The following is an 11,586-nucleotide window of genomic DNA, read 5'->3' on the forward strand; positions in this document are numbered from 1 at the left end:
CTATTTTGTACACGAAGTGCGTCCAGTTTTTGTCGTGACCCTCTCTACTCTTTCGCACATGCTATGCGGCTGAAATGATGATACCATGAAAAGTTTCAACATTTTCAGAGATCATTTTGTAGTGATTTTCAATTTCACGGTCATTTAGCTCTCTAAACAATTCGGTAAATGACTGAAAAACAGCAAATGATGTCAAAACGTGTTGGAAATTGATGACGTCGCTTTGAATGCTGCATACTGAACACAAAAGAAGTCCGGAGTTCAAATAAGTTTAAAAAACATTGAAGTGCCCGTGTAACAGATGAGTTCTCGTCCGAAACCCTGATACTCCGAAAGAGATTGTCCAGTTTGTACACGAAGTGCGTCCAGTTTTTGCCGTGACCCTCTCTACCGTTTTGCACATGCTATGCTGGTGAAATGATGATACCATGCCAAATTTCAACATTTTCACAGTTCATTTTGTAGCGATTTTCAATTTCACAGTCATTTAACTCTCTAAACAATTCGGTAAATGACTGAAAAACAGCAAATGATGTCAGAACATGTTGGAAATTGATGACGTCGCTTTGAATGCTGCATACTGAAGACAAGAAGTCCAGAGTTCAAATAAGTATAAAAAATGTTGAAGTGCCCTTGTAACAGATGAGTTCTCATCGAAACCCTGATACTCTGAAAGACATTGTCCAGTTTGTACACGAAGTGCATCCAGTATTTGCCGTGACCCTCTCTACTCTTTCGCACATGCTATGTGGGTGAAATGATGATACCATGGCAAGTTTCAACATTTTCATAGTTCATTTTGTAGTGATTTTCAATTTCACGGTCATTTAGCTCTCTAAACAAATCGGTAAATGACTGAAAAATAGCAAATGATGTAAGAACGTGTTGGAAATTGATGACGCCGCTTTGAATGTTGTGGACTTAACGCAAAGGAAGTCGGGATTTCAAATAAGTATAAACAACATTAAAGTGCCTGTGTAACAGATGAGTTCTCGTCCGAAACCCTGAGACTCCGAAGGAGATTGTCCAGTTTGTACACGAAGTGCGTCCAGTTTTTGCCGTGACCCTCTCTACTCTTTCGCACATGCTATGCGGGTGAAATGATGATACCATGCCAAATTTCAACATTTTCACAGTTCATTTTGTAGTGATTTTCAATTTCACAGTCATTTAGCTCTCTAAACAATTCGATAAATGACTGAAAAACAGCAAATGATGTCAGAACGTGTTGGAAATTGATGACGCCGCTTTGAATGCTGCATACTGAACACAAGAAGTTCGGAGTTCAAATAAGTATAAAAAACATTGAAGTGCCCGTGTAATAGATGAGTTCTCGTCCGAAACCCCGATACTCCGAAAGACATTGTCTAGTTTGTACACGAAGTGCGTCCAGTTTTTGTCGTGACCCTCTCTACTCTTTCGCACATGCTATGCGGCTGAAATGATGATACAATGAAAAGTTTCAACATTTTCAGAGTTCATTTTGTAGTGATTTTCAATTTCACGGTCATTTAGCTCTCTAAACAATTCGGTAAATGACTGAAAAACAACAAATGATGTCAAAACGTGTTGGAAATTGATGACGTCGCTTTGAATGCTGCATACTGAACACAAAAGAAGTCCGGAGTTCAAATAAGTATAAAAAACATTGAAGTGATCGTGTAACAGATGAATTCTCGTCTGAAACCCTGATACTCCGAAAGAGATTGTCCAGTTTGTACACGAAGTGCGTCCAGTTTTTGCCGTGACCCTCTCTACCCTTTTGCACAAGCTATGCGGGTGAAATGATGATACCATGCCAAATTTCAACATTTTCACAGTTCATTTTGTAGCGATTTTCAATTTCACAGTCATTTAGCTCTCTAAACAATTCGGTAAATGACTGAAAAATAGCAAATGATGTCAGAACATGTTGGAAATTGATGACGTCGCTTTGAATGCTGCATACTGAAGACAAGAAGTCCAGAGTTCAAATAAGTATAAAAAATGTTGAAGTGCCCGTGTAACAGATGAGTTCTCATCCGAAACCCTGATACTCTGAAAGACATTGTCCAGTTTGTACACGAAGTGCATCCAGTATTTGCCGTGACCCTCTCTACTCTTTCGCACATGCTATGTGGGTGAAATGATGATACCATGGCAAGTTTCAACATTTTCATAGTTCATTTTGTAGTGATTTTTCATTTCACGGTCATTTAGCTCTTTAAAAAATCGGTAAATGACTGAAAAATAGCAAATGATGTAAGAACGTGTTGGAAATTGATGACGCCGCTTTGAATGTTGTGTACTTAACGCAAAAGAAGTAGGGATTTCCAATAAGTATAAACAACATTAAAGTGCCTGTGTAACAGATGAGTTCTCGTCCGAAACCCTGAGACTCCGAAGGAGATTGTCCAGTTTGTACACGAAGTGCGTCCAGTTTTTGCCGTGACCCTCTCTACTCTTTCGCACATGCTATGTGGGTGAAATGATGATACCATGCCAAATTTCAACATTTTCACAGTTCATTTTGTAGTGATTTTCAATTTCACGATCATTTAGCTCTCTAAACAATTCGATAAATGACTGAAAAACAGCAAATGATGTCAAAACGTGTTGGAAATTGATGACGCCGCTTTTAATGCTGCATACTGAACACAAGAAGTCCGGAGTTCCAATAAGTATAAAAAACATTGAAGTGCCCGTGTAACAGATGAGTTCTCGTCCGAAACCCCGATACTCCGAAAGACATTGTCCAGTTTGTACACGAAGTGCGTCCAGTTTTTGTCGTGACCCTCTCTACTCTTTCGCACATGCTATGCGGCTGAAATGATGATACCATGAAAAGTTTGAACATTTTCAGAGTTCATTTTGTAGTGATTTTCAATTTCACGGTCATTTAGCTCTCTAAACAAATCGGTAAATGACTGAAAAACAGCAAATGATGTAAGAACATGTTGGAAATTGATGACGCCGCTTTGAATGCTGTGTACTTAACGCAAAAGAAGTCGGGATTTCAAATAAGTATAAACAACATTAAAGTGCCTGTGTAGCAGATGAGTTCTCGTCCGGAACCCTGAGACTCCGAAGGAGATTGTCCAGTTTGTACACGAAGTGCGTCCAGTTTTTGTCGTGACCCTCTCTACTCTTTCGCACATGCTATGCGGGTGAAATGATGACACCATGCCAAATTTTAACATTTTCACAGTTCATTTTGTAGCGATTTTCAATTTCACAGTCATTTAGCTCTCTAAACAATTCGGTAAATGACTGAAAAATAGCAAATGATGTCAGAACATGTTGGAAATTGATGACGTCGCTTTGAATGCTGCATACTGAAGACAAGAAGTCCAGAGTTCAAATAAGTATAAAAAATGTTGAAGTGCCCGTGTAACAGATGAGTTCTCATCCGAAACCCTGATACTCTGAAAGACATTGTCCAGTTTGTACACGAAGTGCATCCAGTATTTGCCGTGACCCTCTCTACTCTTTCTCACATGCTATGCGGGTGAAATGATGATACCATGGCAAGTTTCAACATTTTCATAGTTCATTTTGTAGTGATTTTCAATTTCACGGTCATTTAGCTCTCTAAACAATTCGGTAAATGACTGAAAAACAGCAAATGATGTCAAAACATGTTGGAAATTGATGACATCGCTTTGAATGCTGCATACTAGACGCAAAAGAATTCCGGAGTTCAAATAAGTTTAAAAAACATTGAAGTGCCCGTGTAACAGATGAGTTCTCGTCCGAAACCCTGATACCCCGAAAGAGATTGTCTAGTTTGTACACGAAGTGCGTCCAGTTTTTGCCGTGACCCTCTCTACCCTTTTGCACATGCTATGCGGGTGAAATGATGATACCATGCCAAATTTCAACATTTTCACAGTTCATTTTGTAGCGATTTTCAATTTCACGGTCATTTAGCTCTCTAAACAATTCGGTAAATGACTGAAAAACAGCAAATGATGTCAGAACATGTTGGAAATTGATGACATCGCTTTGAATGTTGCATACTGAACACAAGAAGTCCAGAGTTCAAATAAGTATAAAAAACATTGAAGTGCCCGTGTGTCGGTGTCAAAACCGGCGGATCTCGGGTAGGGGGTCCCAAACTGTGCGTCAAGGCCAGATGGTAATATTCGACAAGGGACACGATGTTTTTACCCAGGTTCGAGCCCTCTCGATGGAGGTAATACCCTACTCCTGCTAGACTAATATTGATGATATGGGTAGTACAAGATTAGATCTACCACGAGATCAAGGAGGCTAAACCCTAGAAGCTAGCCTATGGTATGATTGTTGTATATGGAGTTGATGTCCTACGGACTACAACCCTCCGGTTTATATAGACACTGGATAGGGTTAGGGTTACACAGAGTCGGTTACAATGGTAGGAGATCTTGAATATCCGCATCGCCAAGCTTGCCTTCCACGCCAAGGAAAGTCCCATCCGGACACGGGACGAAGTCTTCAATCTTGTATCTTCATAATCCTGGAGTCCGGCTGAAGGTATAGTCCGGCCACCCGAACACCCCCTAATCTAGGACTCCCTCAGTAGCCCCTGAACCAGGCTTCAATGATGACGAGTCCGGCGCGCAGATTGTCTTCGGCATTGCAAGGCGGGTTCCTCCTCCAAGTCCTTCATAGAAGATTCTAAACACCAAGAGTAGTGTCCCGCTCTGCAAAATAAGTTTCCACATATTGCCATAGAGAGAATAATATTAACACAAATCAAATCTGCTGACGTATTCCGCAGTGCGTCATCACACTACGGCCAAGTCCTTTACTCGAATTGTTTTTACTTTTCCACCTCAGCACGTTTTGCGAGGTGGTTTCCTTGGCACGTCTTGTCAAAGCAGAGATCGTGTACCCCCTTTTACGTTATTCTCATCAATACGGATGTGGGTAACCCAACCGTGCCCGTTAGCACATTTCCTCGATTAAAGACGAGTCCCGAACGGTTACGGGGAGGGCTCTTGGTATTCAACCTCTTATAAAGAGACCAAGGCCTTACTCCTTTTTTCAATCTCAAGCGAGTTCGCCCATCGCCTTGAGTTCCAACACCCTAGGCTCCAGATTCCAGGCGCTTTGGACCTTCGACAATGTCCGGTTCTGACCTTCAAGGCCGATGGACGCCCTCCTCCGTCATGGAGGAGGACATACTAAAGTTGAGGGAGGCTAAGTTCCTGACCGGCGAAATTTCGCATAGGTTGCCTGCTCAAGGGCAGGTCATTCCCAGTCCCAGGCCCGGTGAGAGCGTGGTGTTCATGTCTCACTTCCTTCGGGGGTTGGGCTTCCCAATGGATCCCTTTGTGAGGGGACTGCTGTTTTATTACGGGTTGGAATTCCATGACTTAGCTCCGGAGTCCATCCTCCATATCTCCTCATTTATTGTCGTGTGTGAAGCGTTCCTCCGTGTTACCCCTCACTTCGGATTATGGCTCAAGACCTTCAAAGTGAAGACGAAGATGATCAAGGGACGGCACGCAGAGTGCGGAGGCGCTGTTATAAGCAAAAATGCTGATGCTCCATGGCCCGAGGGCTCTTTTCAAGAGGATCTAGGCTTGTGGCAACGAGAGTGGTTTTATATCACCGCTCCCCGGAGCACCAAGTGGGTGGTGCCTCCTGCCTTTCGCTCGGGTCCCCCACCACGGCTAGTGTCATGGGTCAACAGAGGGTTAGATTGGGGTTTGCCCAAAGACGTGCCCTTGTTGCAGGGCCGCATTAAGGATCTCTTGGAAGGAGACCTCAGCCTGGTCAAGCTGACGCAGGTCATGATGATTCGCCGAATATTGCCCAGCAAATGTCGCTCCCTTCGCCTGTGGGAGTTTAATCCAGAGGGACCACAAGCTCTCCAGAATTTCATGGGTGCAACGCCCGCGGAGATGTATAAACTTTTCTTCGGATCACAAGAGATGTGTCCATATTTAACCGAGGATGCAGGCCTAAGCTGCAATCGCCAGGATACTCAAGTAAGCAACCTTGTTCCCGGACCTTCTATCCGTATAATTGTCATAACCTTGCCCATAAAAGAGCCGTCCTTTTAAACAGGAGTGGACGATGAAGGCAAAGCTGATCAGGTGTCCGGCTCCCCTTCCCGAAACCAGGCCGGATCCCGTGCTGGTCAGGATGCTGGAGATAATGCCTTTGGAGGGAAGCAAGGGGGAGGACAAGGAAACTATGGCCTCCTCGAAGGAGGCTGCTCCGAAGGGAGGACCCGACAATTCCTCTCCTAAGGGGAAGAAGAGAGCTGCCTCTGACGACCCGGAAACCATGACCTCGAAGCGGGGGAAAAAATCCTCGTCAGAGGGTCCGACGCCGGGGAGTTCCTCGGCCGGACTACGCCCTCAAGGGGATCAGCCATCAAGCGAGCCGTTAGTAGAGAAAGATTTTCCTTTTGAGGGATGAGGGAAAGCCTTGATTTATATCTGAGAAGATTAACCGAATTTTTACCATGTAGCTTGGACCTCAGCCCTTCTCAGCAGAGCTCGTCTTCGGGGGATCTCCTTCCGGAGATGATGGAGAGCAGGATGCCTCCCCCTACCGTGCCGCCTAGCGAGGCGGGCGAATCTGAGGTGTCGTCGCGGAGGGTTTCTCCGAATCCGGCAGGGGCGGAAGATAGCTATGTGGGCCCCCGAGGTTCTCCGCGTCCGGCCTTCGAAAGAGGTCATGGGACAAGTCCGGCACCGTCTGGTGCTTGGCCGGAGGAGCTAAAGATTCTGCTGGGGCGAGCTTCTATCTCGGAGGAGCACCGTGCATTGATGGGAACGGTGATTGAAAGGATCTCATCCACAGAGAGCGGATTGCATGAGGCCGTCAAAAGTTTACTGACGGGTTTTGAGGTACATTAGATAATGTACACTTTTGTCAGTTACGCATGAATAAGATGCGCCTTGTGTAGATAGTAGCCCCTGAGACTCTGCGCGTTGTCAAGAAATGACGGCACGCGGAGGATCATAATCCCAGGTCTAAGATGTCGCCTTCGAATGTAGGTGGCAGGGTGTCCGGAATCGAGCCGAACTGATGATTTTGCCGAACTAAAGCGGCAACTGGACGTGGCAGATGTTGACATCGTGCTTGTCAACAAGCGGCTTGATGAGGCTCAAGGTATGTAATTCCTCGGGCGGCATCAGGTAAGAAGAGTTTTATGCCAGTGTCTTACAATGTGTGTGCTTGACGCAGATGGTGCGGCCGCCGTGGAGAGTCTTAGGGCAGAACTTGCCCGAGCTAAAGAACAAGCCAGAGAAAGTGATGCGGCTGCCAAGAAAGCCCTTGAAGAGCTAAGAGTCGAACAGGCTGCTCATTGCCGAAGCAAGGAAGAGATGGCCGAGATGGCCGAAAAGTTAAAGAGCACTGCAGACCGTTGCAGACTTCTTGAGAAAGAAGACCAGGCGAAACAGACGGACATAGAGAAGGCCGTTGCCAATGCCAAGGGCGCGAGCTCTGCGATGAGAGTTGTGAAGGAGGAGTTGCGTCAGGCCGAACAGAGTGCAGCTGGAAAGCCCTTTATGCTGCAAAGGAAATTTTGCGATCCGAAGTTTGCTCCGTTGGACCGGATGTGGAGTGTGGAGGATACCTATCTGGATTTGGCAGCGAGTGCTGCTGATGCGACCAAACACTTTCGAGATCAGAAAGATCGCAAAGTGGAAAAGCTTATCTGGTCGCAGTTTCACAATCCAGAGCGTCCACTGGCAGTGGACGATCGTATGGCTCAGTGGGCCGAACTGAATAGGTTGTCCGGACTCTCCATGAAGTACGTCATGGGTCATCTGTGGCTGGGGAGATCGGAGCCGAAGAGTTATTTCAGCTTGGTGCAGCAATTCCTTGACGTGGTTCCACGTATTAATGCAATGGAGAGGTCAGCATGCATAGAGGGCGCAAGGATGGCTCTTGCCCGTGTCAAGACATACTGGGCAGAGATGGAGACCACCGTTGTTGCGTCCCAAGATTCGGACAAAAGCCGAGTACCCTCCGAGCACTATTTTCAGGAAGTCCTTAAAGGCGCTCGTGTAATAGAGACGTAGTGCTCGAAAGATGCTATGTTATGATTGCATATGTAATTATAAAGTAATATTTTGATAAAATGTAGTGGCCTTTTTATACTTGTGCCTTCAAGTATTGGGAACACCTCCTGTGCGGCCGTTTTAAGATATATATATATACAAAATCTGAAAGATGGCAGTCGTTGGCTTCAGCCCCCACGCACATAGTGCGGGGGTGCTCGCAGAAGACGCATTTTCACACTTAACCCAACGTCTTGGTCCTACAAAGGAGGTGATAGCGCAGCGGGCCAGGCAACCGGACTATAATGCTTTAACACTTTCACTTAGCCATAGGAGCTTGACAGTGAGACTATTTAGGTAGCCCCTTGGTGGCGACTGCGCTCGCCTGAGTTCGGGGCGCATATGTGCCTGATCGGGAAGCGGCCCTTCATTAAAGCGGAGGAATCCGATAGATTCCGATAGGTCATCGAGTGGCTGACCAGCCTCACGCTACATCATGACAGTCAGTTTTCGGCTTTCTCTACTGAGGTGCTCGCCCGGCCGAACCGGGGCACAATCGCAGTAGTTATCCTGGTGCTACCTTAGCCGATAGTGTGGAACGTAAGGTAGCCGAACTCAGGAGCCAGGCAACCCAACATTTGACCAAAGACATGATTCGGAGCTGATGCATATAATGCCAAAACTCGCGACGCCGAACACTCCCTAAGGTGTTCGGTCTTTATGAGTGCGGGCGAAACAACACTCTTTATTAAAAAAGCCCCTAGTGTCCAGGTATGTGCAAAAATTCTGACGTGGCCACATGCCAAGACGCCAGCCTCCTCCTTGGTTATATCAGAAAAAACCAGGGGATGTGTAGCAACAAGAGACAGTAAAAAAGGTTTACGTAGGGTCTTAATCTAAAAAGAATCCTTTAGGACGGGTCCCTACTGCACGTCTGCGCCAGTGTCTCTGTTGTGCCGTATCCTGGACGGGCGCCGCACGACGTTCATCTGTAAAAGAGAGGAACTGAGGTGAAAACGGGTCGTGCCGAACAAAAGTTTAAAACAAACAAAGTATAAAGTAAAATATATAAAATTGAGCTTTATTGTCTCTTATTGTATATACATGGAGCCCCTAGTGCGGGGGTATATGGCCACTAAGCCTGCATCAATGATGATTTTGTACCGAACTCGTCTATCCGCGTTCGTGGTCTTTAATGACCTATTTTGAAGTTTTTTTGGCCGGTGAGGCCATTTTACTGTGGGGCTGTCAAAGCGGCCGCACAGTCCTCCGCTTGGGGAGGCGCACTTTAGTGCTTCCCCTTCAAAGAGATGATGCCTCGTGGACTGGGCATCTTAAGCGTGAGAGATGCATAATGCTGTATTGCGTTAAAGCGAGCGAAAGCTTCGCGTCCCAATAGTGCTTGATAGCGACTTGAGAACGGGACGATATGGAAGGTCAGTTTTTCGCGGCGGAAGTTATCCGCGGAGCCGAATATAACTTCGAGCCGGAGAAAACCCATACAATGGGTGTCCGGACCAGGTGTTACCCCTTGAAAGGAGGTTTTGCTGTGGCGGATTCTTGCTGGGTTTATCCCCATGTGATGGATTGTATCCTGATATATCAGGTTTAGTCCACTGCCGCCGTCCATAAGGACATTTGAAAGCTGGAGTCCGCCAATTATTGGATCGAGTATCAAGGCAGTCCAGCCTGCATTCTTGATATTTCTAGAATAATCTAGCTGATCGAAGATGATTGATTTTGACAACCAGTGGCGGGACCCTTTGGGGATAGGTCCTGTGGTGCGTACCTTTATGGGCGCTGCACATTTTGTTATGTGAAGTAAGTTCACTGTTTTTACTTCTTGTGGGAAGTTCTTTTGTTTCCTGGTGCTCTGCTTTTGGGGTTCGTCCTCGTCTCCGCTTGGTGTGTCGAGCCCCTTGTATTCGGCATTGAGCTTGCCGGATTGTTTGAAAACCCAACAATCTCTGTGGGCATGGTTAGCAGGCTTCCCGGGAGTACTGTGTATCTGACATATCCTGTCCAGGATTTTATTTAAGTTGGATGGATCGTCCCTGTTATCCTGGAGGGGCGGTTTTGTCTGATTTTGTCGTGAGACTTTGAATCCGGCATTGACTCCCGTGCTCTTCGGACTTTTTTCCTTGTTATGCCGCGGTTTTCCGTTTCCATCCCTAGTTTCGGATGTACTTGGGTCACTGGGGCTGCACCTTGCCAACCAGCTGTCCTCTCCTGAACAAAAGCGGGTCATGAGGCTTGTTAGTGCGGCCATTGTTCTTGGCTTTTCTTGGCCGAGGTGTCTGGCGAGCCATTCGTCTCGGACGTTATGCCTGAAAGCTGCTAAGGCTTCGGCGTCCGAACAGTCGACTATCTGATTCTTTTTAGTGAGGAATCTATTCCAGAACTGCCGAGCTGATTCTCCGGGCTGTTGAGTTATGTGACTAAGATCATCTGCATCCGGAGGGCGGACATAGGTCCCTTGAAAATTTGCTCGGAAAGAATCCTCGAGCTCTTCCCAACTTCCAATTGTATTTTCAGGAAGGCTTTTAAGCCAATGCCGGGCTGGCCCTTTAAGCTTAAGGGGTAAATATTTTATGGCGTGGAGATCATCTCCTCTAGCCATGTGTATGTGGAGGATATAATCCTCGATCCAGACTCCAGGGTCTGTTGTTCCATCATATGCCTCTATGTTTACGGGTTTGAATCCCTCTGGAAATTCATAGTCCAGGACCTCATCGGTGAAACATAGGGGGTGTGCGGCGCCCCTGTATTTGGGTGTGCCGGATTCTGATGATGGCTTTATTGCATTGCTTATGAGTGCTTGCTTTCTTGGCCCATAAATGGACCTAACTGGGCCGTGATGCGAATCCTTAGGTAGGTCGCATGCCGATTTAAGTGCGGCGCCGCTTGCCGCTTTATGGGGTCGTCTATCCGACCGTGTGGCTTTCTTATTTTTCGAATGCGAGGGCTCTAGGGCCTCTTCATTGAATTCAGGCAGTAGCTTTATTTTCGGATAGCTTTTAGTGCGGTGACTGGCGCCGAATTTATCTGCGGTATTGATTACTTTGCTCCATCTAATCCGGAGTGCATCTTCCGCTGTTTTTAGCTTCCGCTTCTGCTTTTTCAGGCTGCGTGCAGTTGCAACGAGCCTCTCGTGGAGATTCTTCTGCTCCATGGGTTTATCCGGCGTGAGGTCGTCCGAAATGTCGTTTTCGCCGGACGAGGGATGTTCGGTTTCTCTATCCGTGTTGCCCTGTTCGGACGGTTGCTCTAAGGCCTGCTCGTCGTCTACCAGCTCGTCCTGCTCTATGGCTTGGTTTTTATTGAGGCAGGGCTTGGGTCGGTGTTTACGCTAACACTTTGATTGCTTTCCAGGGGTCGATCTCCCGTTCCATCCCCTTTTTCCTCGTTGTCGCTTCCTTTAGGGGTATCCACCATGTACACATCGTGAGATGAGGTGGTTGTCCAATGCCCTATGGGAGTTGGTTCATCGGTATCTCCTGCATCGTCATCCATGCTATCGATGTCTCCGGAGTCGAAGTTGAGCACGTCGTTTAAATTGTCGACAGTGGCTACCAAGTGGGTGGTGGGTGGGCTTTGA

The sequence above is a fragment of the Triticum dicoccoides genome, chromosome 5A, assembly GCF_002162155.2.
Source record: "Triticum dicoccoides isolate Atlit2015 ecotype Zavitan chromosome 5A, WEW_v2.0, whole genome shotgun sequence".
Classification (NCBI taxonomy): domain Eukaryota; kingdom Viridiplantae; phylum Streptophyta; class Magnoliopsida; order Poales; family Poaceae; genus Triticum; species Triticum dicoccoides.